Genomic DNA, 7,153 nt, shown 5'->3' with positions numbered 1-7,153 from the left:
GGGGCGCTTCGTCTGTGTGGTGTGTGGGTCTACTCATTGTTTTTGGTCCAAATCCATCAAATCTTGCAACACTTTACACACACATTGATGACTTAAATCAATTCATCCAATATTCTTCATGCATTGCATATGAAACGTTTATCAAGACACTCATCAACATCTGCAAGTGAAGCACACTTTGATAAGGTGGGAATTTAGAGGAAAAAGCATTCAAACAAACACACCATATCCCCAGGTAACACTAGAAATGTTATTAAGGATCTGGGGTGAGGAATATGCACATCAGTCAAATGATCCAGCTAGCCACCCCAACTGAATCACACATTTGAGTCACACATTACAAAAGGGTCACGAACAACAATAGATGAATCTACAAGCTAAAAGTGTATGTACTGCCTTCTTCGGCATCAAGCACATCTTGCGGTATAAACTTATAAGTCACATCACATTGTTGCTCCCTGCCAAGCAAGCTTTGCCCCTCCTCCGGATCTCCGGCACCAGCCTGACCCCATGGGTTCTGCTGGTACCTCCTCAATGCCTCTAGCCTCTCGGCAACTTCCTTCATTACTGGTCGCTCCTCCCCACTCATGCTCACGCATCGCATCACAAGATGTGTGACTTCTTCCAATGCCTTGGGGCCCATCTCCTTCCTCACCCGGCTATCAAGGACCTCGTCGTGTCGGTTGGTTTTCATGGCTGTCGTGAATCGGGACACGAGGCTCTTGCCCTGCTCTGGCCCATCGAAGCAGATCACCTTCTTTCCTGTCAGAAGCTCCAACAGAACGACCCCAAAGCTATACACGTCACTCTTGTCAGTCAGTTGGCATGTCATGAGGTACTCCGGGTCCAGGTATCCGCAAGTGCCTTGCACCAATGTCGCAATCTCGGCTTCGTCACTAGGCGCCAGTTTCGACGCCCCAAAGTCCGCGACTTTGGCGGTGAGGTTGCCGTCGAGCAGGATGTTGGCCGTCTTGACATCGCCATGAAGGATCGGGGGCGAGGCCGATGAGTGCATATACGATAAAGCCTCTGCCGACTCCGCCGCTATCCGTAGACAGGTGTCAAGTGCGGTATTGGATTCGAGGCCCTTGCCGCCATGGATGTAGTGGTAGAGGGTGCCGTTGGAGACGTACTCGTAGACCAGCATTGGCACCTCCACCTCAAGGCAACATCCGTGTAGCTTGACGACGTTTCGGTGGTTGATCTGGGAAAGTATGAACATCTCCCTTGCGAACTCCTTGGTCTCAGTTTCCTCCATCATCTTGGACTTCTTTATAGCCACTATGGTACTGTCCTCCAGAACACCTCTATACACAATGCCGTGGCCGCCGCGACCGAGGATCTGATCAGCGCCGAAATTGTTGGTCGCCTTCTTGAGCTCCTCTTCTGATTATATCTTGAACCCACCACTCCCTCCCCCAGCAGCGCTACTGTAGGAACGCATCTGCTGCTGCAGGATGACGCCTCCGTTGTGCTCGAAGAAGCTCTGCTTTGCCTTGATGAGCTTCCGCTTCTGATGTCCTAGGTAGACCCAGAAGCATGTGAATAGTGACAAGAACACCCCGACGCTAACTCCTGGATATGACACATCACATACTCAATTGTTAGTTTAGATTCCCGTGGAGAACCAATGATATTTTTGGATAAAATCTATATGTTAACATCAAGAACCAATGAAATATGTGTAATATGTTTCAAGACGACCCAATATCCGTGTGTGTACCTGTAACGATTTTGAGAGCCAAGGTGAACTTGTCATTTGCCCGGCAGCCGCTCTCCCTGTAGGCATCTCCACTCGTACCTGGAGGGCATTCGCAAGTATAGTTTCCCGGCGTGTTTCTGCACTCACCGTAGCACAGGTATTCGTCTTTCCGACGGCACTCGTCGATGTCTTCAGTTTGCACAGCAATTTCAACACCATTTGGTCAGACAAATTACCATCACAAATATGTTGGTGACTCGACCGTGCCAGGAATCAGGATGTGTACCTATGCATCCACGGTCGAGGTAGGGATTTCCTTCGTGCCCACTCGGGCAGCTGCACCGGTACCCAGGGCCATTGGTGGCGTCCAAGCACCGGCTGCCCGCGCTCTTGCAAGCGAAGTCGGTGGCGTTGCGCCTGGCGGCGCTGCAGTTGCCGACGTTCCTGACGGCCCAGTCGAGCATGAGCGGCACGGTGAAGTCGTCGGTGCGGTTGACGAAACTGTGGGAGGCTTGACCGTCGAACCACTTGGTCTCGACGAGGAACACATAGCGGCACGAGGTGGGGTTGGTGTTGAAGACGACGGTGTCCTGCTGCCCCGGCGAGAAGTTAAAAAGGGTCGACTCCCAGAAGTCGGCGCCGTTGGGTATCGCGCTCTGGCAGCAGCCGACGCCGGTGCACGAGCCCGGCAGGGCGTACTGGGACGGCCGGCACACGGACGTGCAGCCGCTGATGTAGAAGCCTCTGCCGTCGTTGAAGTAGCCGAGGCTGGGGCAGCCGAGCGTGACGAGCCGGTTCTTGGCCGACGAGAAGAGGTAGGGGGTGCCTAAGAGGGTCATGTACTCCGTAACCCTATCGATGAGTTCCCCCGTGGAGTTGTAGCAGTGGCGCGTGGCCCTGAGGTAGGTCCGGGCTTCGCCTTCGAGGGACAGCGCGGCGAGGTGGTAGTCGTAGCCGACTATGGTGAGGCGCGGACGCCGGCCGGGGCCGGAGTCATTGCACTCGAGCTGGAAGCCCGGCTGGCCGTCGTCGCGGAAGCAGCCAACGCCGATGCCGAAGGGGTAGGGTACGCTGACGTTGCCGCACCTGTTGTGACACCCCGGCTGCGCCACAAGCTGAGCCGAGGCCGCTGGCACCAGCAAAGGCAGCGCGATGAGCAGCAGCAGTATGGTGATGGTGGCCATGCTTGACATGCTTTCCACTGATTGGTTGCTCTCCTCCGATATATACAGACGCTGATACGGTGGGTGGGTGTGAATGCGATAATTGTTTAGGAGGATAGAGGAAGGGGAGGAGAAAGCACGAGGATTTGACCATGCTCGTTCTCCATGGCCCAACCCAACTTGTCAAGTGGACGGATATTTTTCAATTGCCTGTTGTTAAGCGGATCCATACTCAATTGCACTTGGGCCCATATATATGACGCCATTTCAAATATAAATGTGACGTCCTCTCTGTTGTGCTTCTAAAATCGGATATTACGTAGGTTAGGAGCGGTAAGAACATCTCCATCTTTTTTTTTTAAATGACAAGTGTCACATGTGTGGCACAAAGCACTCTGGCCCTGACATTTTTTATAACTAAAGTTGTTAGCCGGAAAAAAACTGAAACTTGTTATCCGAAAAAGAAGTTGTCATGCTTAACAACGAAAGTTGTCATCTTCATGTTACTAAACTTGTCATAAAAAACATTTGAAATTGTCATGTGTTTGTGCCACACATGTGACCCTTATCAGGATCCGTCTTTGATTGTTGTGTGTATCAATTAGAGCATCTCTATCAGATTCCCGTAATTTGCCTAAAAAAAATAAAGATTCATCTCACAGCGGATCACTCACCCGAAGTTGATTACACAATCTGGAGGAGTTCAGAGCTACGAGAAGAAAGATACAGGTTACAGCCATCGCGAAGTCGTTCTGATCTCATCCAGGATAGGCCCATGCACACGGGGATCCCCTATGTCGCACTTATAGCAAGATGTAGGGACGCGTCGCCCGAAAGCGCACGCGAGGGCACCAGCCATAGCCCTCGTTTTTCTCGTGTTTCTTTAACGTTTTTGCTTTAAAGTTTTGTTTTTTAAATCTTGTTCATATTTCCAAATATTCTAAATATTTATATTAGGAAAAATATTTCTAAAATGTTAAGCAAGAATTTAAAAAATATTAAATGTGTAGAAATTTTGTTTAATGTATAAAAAAATGAACAATTTGTATAAAATTTGATCTTGTATTTTAAAAGATGTTAACAAAGTATTTAAAAATAATAACCAAAGATATATATGGACACACACACACACACACACACACACACACACACACACACACATATATATATATATATATTATGTGGAAAATTAATAGAAAATAATATTAATTATAAATGTTATATGGTACACTTAGTTTAATATAAGTATAAATGTTTGTTATAAAAGTAATTGTTTTACAACACCCCGGGCCCAAAAATTGGGCATCTTGTTGAGGGTATTGCCCAATTCTAGGATATGTGGTTCCAAGTACCTTAAGGAGTGCAACTTCTGGGCATCGACAATCTTCACCTTGGTGAGGACCCAACTAGGAGTGAAATGAGTCGCTCCAGGAGTGGGGCTTTCGGCAATTTATTCAAAACACGAGATGAGGAACTCCACGCACTTAACAGTTTGGCTGACAAGGCAAAGGGTAAGCTCAGAACAATTGCGTTCGACACAAAGCGTCTCAAGCATGGGTCTCCAGTTGAGTTGGTACTTCAAATCTAGGGTATTCATGAGGACGGTGCAGAGCCCAAGTTCACGGAGGTCAGGAAAAATGGAGTAGGTAGTCCAAATCTAGGATATATATCTATGTGAAAAATGTAGACTTGTGTTTAAAAAGAGTGAGGAAAACTGAGAAAAAAAGAGAAAATCCAAAAAATCATAAAGGGTCAACAAAAAAACTAAAGAAGTCAGTGAAAAAAGGAAAAAAGGAAACAACAGAAAAACCAGAAAAATGGAGAAACCCAAGAAAGAAAGAAAAAAATGAAGAAGAAAATTAAAACCCAAAAATACGTGAAAAAACAAAGCAAACCTGAAGGGAAAACAAAAGAAACAACAAAAGAAAAAGAAAACAAAAGAAACCTGGAGGGAACGAGCTAATCGATCGCGAGGAAACATTATGGACTGACCTAGTACTGTATCGTGTAGAAGAATCTTTAAGGCAAGAGCTCGTTTCATCTCGCTGTTAATGAAATATAGTTTTGGCAATGCACACATACTCCACTTGGCCCCCCTCTAATCCTCGAGGGGAGGAAACATGTAGGAAACCCCTACTGATCCAATAAATTTATGATTGGGTCGTCGCGCTCAAATGGGCCATGTACGATAGTTCTCCACGTTGCCATGATCATCATATAGCGAGATGGAAGGTGCTCTTGTGTAAGGAGCATGTGCCGGCTGGTCTGTGCCCATTAGCCTAGGACTCGCTCGCCGTACCATTTTTTTGTTTTTTCGTCTTCAATTGTTTTCTTTGGTTCTTTTTGTTTTTTCATCGGTTTTCATTGTTTTTTCTTCTTTCATATAACTTCAGTTTTCACCAAAAATTTTTGTTTCTTTCTCAGTTTTCACAATTTTTTGATTTTCTTCCTTTTTTTTCCTTTGTGTTTCTATGATTTTCTTTGTTACTTTCTTCGTTTTATTTTGGTTTTATTGGTTTCTTTATTTCTTTCCTTTTTTGCATTGTTTGTCTCTGGTTTTATTGTTTCTTTTCTTCTTCAAATTTAATTTATTTCCATCTTTTTAAACTTTTTATTACTTTCTTGGACTTTTCTGGGTTTTTATTTTTCTATTTATTTATCCTTTTCTTTTTGCACTGATTTTCTCTGGGTTTTTCTTGTTTCCTTTTTCTTCATATATTTTTCAGCACAAATCTACATTTTACGTATACATTACGTGCATATTTTAATATGTATTTAACAATATTCAAATACATGATTGAATTTCAACAAAATATATTTTTATGTAGATTTTCTATTACATACACATTGTATATTTTTCATATAAATCAGGAACATTTCTTATACATATATTTAACAGTTTACATATACATGATTATTATTTTTTCAAATACGTCATTACTCTCTCCGTCTTATAATATACAACTGTTTTTTGACACTACACTAGTGTCAAAATGCTATTATATTATGGTATGTAGGGAGTAGCGTTTTATTTAAATATGTTTTTATTTCTACTTTTTTACATACAACTTCTAAATATTTGAATATAGCATTTTCTGTATACTCTCTCTCCATCCGAAAATAAGTAGTACAAAGTTGAGTCACTTATATTGGGACAGAGGGAGTACAACTTTAATATTTTTTAAATACATGATCGGCATTTTTGTCATACACATTGTATATTGTTAAATACGCATTAAAAATGTTTTCTACCACCAGTGATAGTTACCCTCATGTGAGCTTTGTATGTTGTATGTACTATCTGTCAAAATCGAGAGTATATACATGTAATATGTAGTATATAAGAATATTACCCCGTAAAAAAATATAAGAATCTTTGGGTAGTGTATATATCCTAATTTGAAGGTAGTATGTATTATTTTTTAGTATATTATTTTATACATAGAAATATGAAAGTATTTTCAGAATATACTAAAAACTATAGACTCACATGCAATTTTTTGCGTATAGCTTGCTTTGAAATATCTTACGTATAGTATATGATATATTTAGAATGATAAAGTAGTATATATACTACCACATGATAGTATATGGGACATTAACATTTTGTCAAATGCTTGATTAACATATTTTAAATATGTGATCAACTCTTTTCATATACATTGTATAGACTGTGTATATATATATTTTGTATTCATGAGACACATATTTATATACATATTTAACTTTTTAGATATTTTCTGTATAGTGGTTTTTGTAATGTGTGTGTTTGCGTGTGTGTCTACACACACACAGACGAGAGTAAAAAAAAGCAAAGATAACAGACAGAAATGTAAAAAGAAAAAGAAAAAAGAGAGGGCTGTGGCTTGCGGCCTGTGGCCTAGCGCACGCCTAGGCCGACTCATCTTGGCCCATCTTCAGGCAAGGCTTCGATACCTCTCGCTATAAGCGAGACACAGGGGCGCACTGAAGTAGGCACGCACCACCACCAAACGCACAATCTTCAACACAACAGCAACACGTAGCGCAGATCCATCAGCAACGAAAATAAATCACAGAAATCACAAACCTCCAAACACGGCAAGAAGAATGATGCAGAAGACGCAAACCTACCAGTCGATGCAGCCCGCAGCCTTCCTCCAAAGTAACCGATGCAGAGGAAGAAGAAACAGCCGGCCTGCATAGGATTCGCCCCGGATGAAGAGGCAAGGGTCGACCCCGCAGTCCCCCTCATCGAAGAGACGACAACCATCACCCCTCCTTGCTCTACCAAGAGACGAACACCACA

General features: G+C 43.2%; 1 pseudogene; it reads right to left on the bottom strand.

The window, feature by feature from the left end:
• Positions 1-225: 225 nt before the first annotated feature.
• LOC119321899 lies at positions 226-2,886 on the bottom strand (annotated as a pseudogene).
• Positions 2,887-7,153: the final 4,267 nt, after the last annotated feature.

This window comes from Triticum dicoccoides, chromosome 6B, assembly GCF_002162155.2.
Source record: "Triticum dicoccoides isolate Atlit2015 ecotype Zavitan chromosome 6B, WEW_v2.0, whole genome shotgun sequence".
In the NCBI taxonomy this organism is placed as follows: Eukaryota; Viridiplantae; Streptophyta; class Magnoliopsida; order Poales; family Poaceae; genus Triticum; species Triticum dicoccoides.
This window is presented reverse-complemented; position numbering and strand designations above follow the sequence as displayed.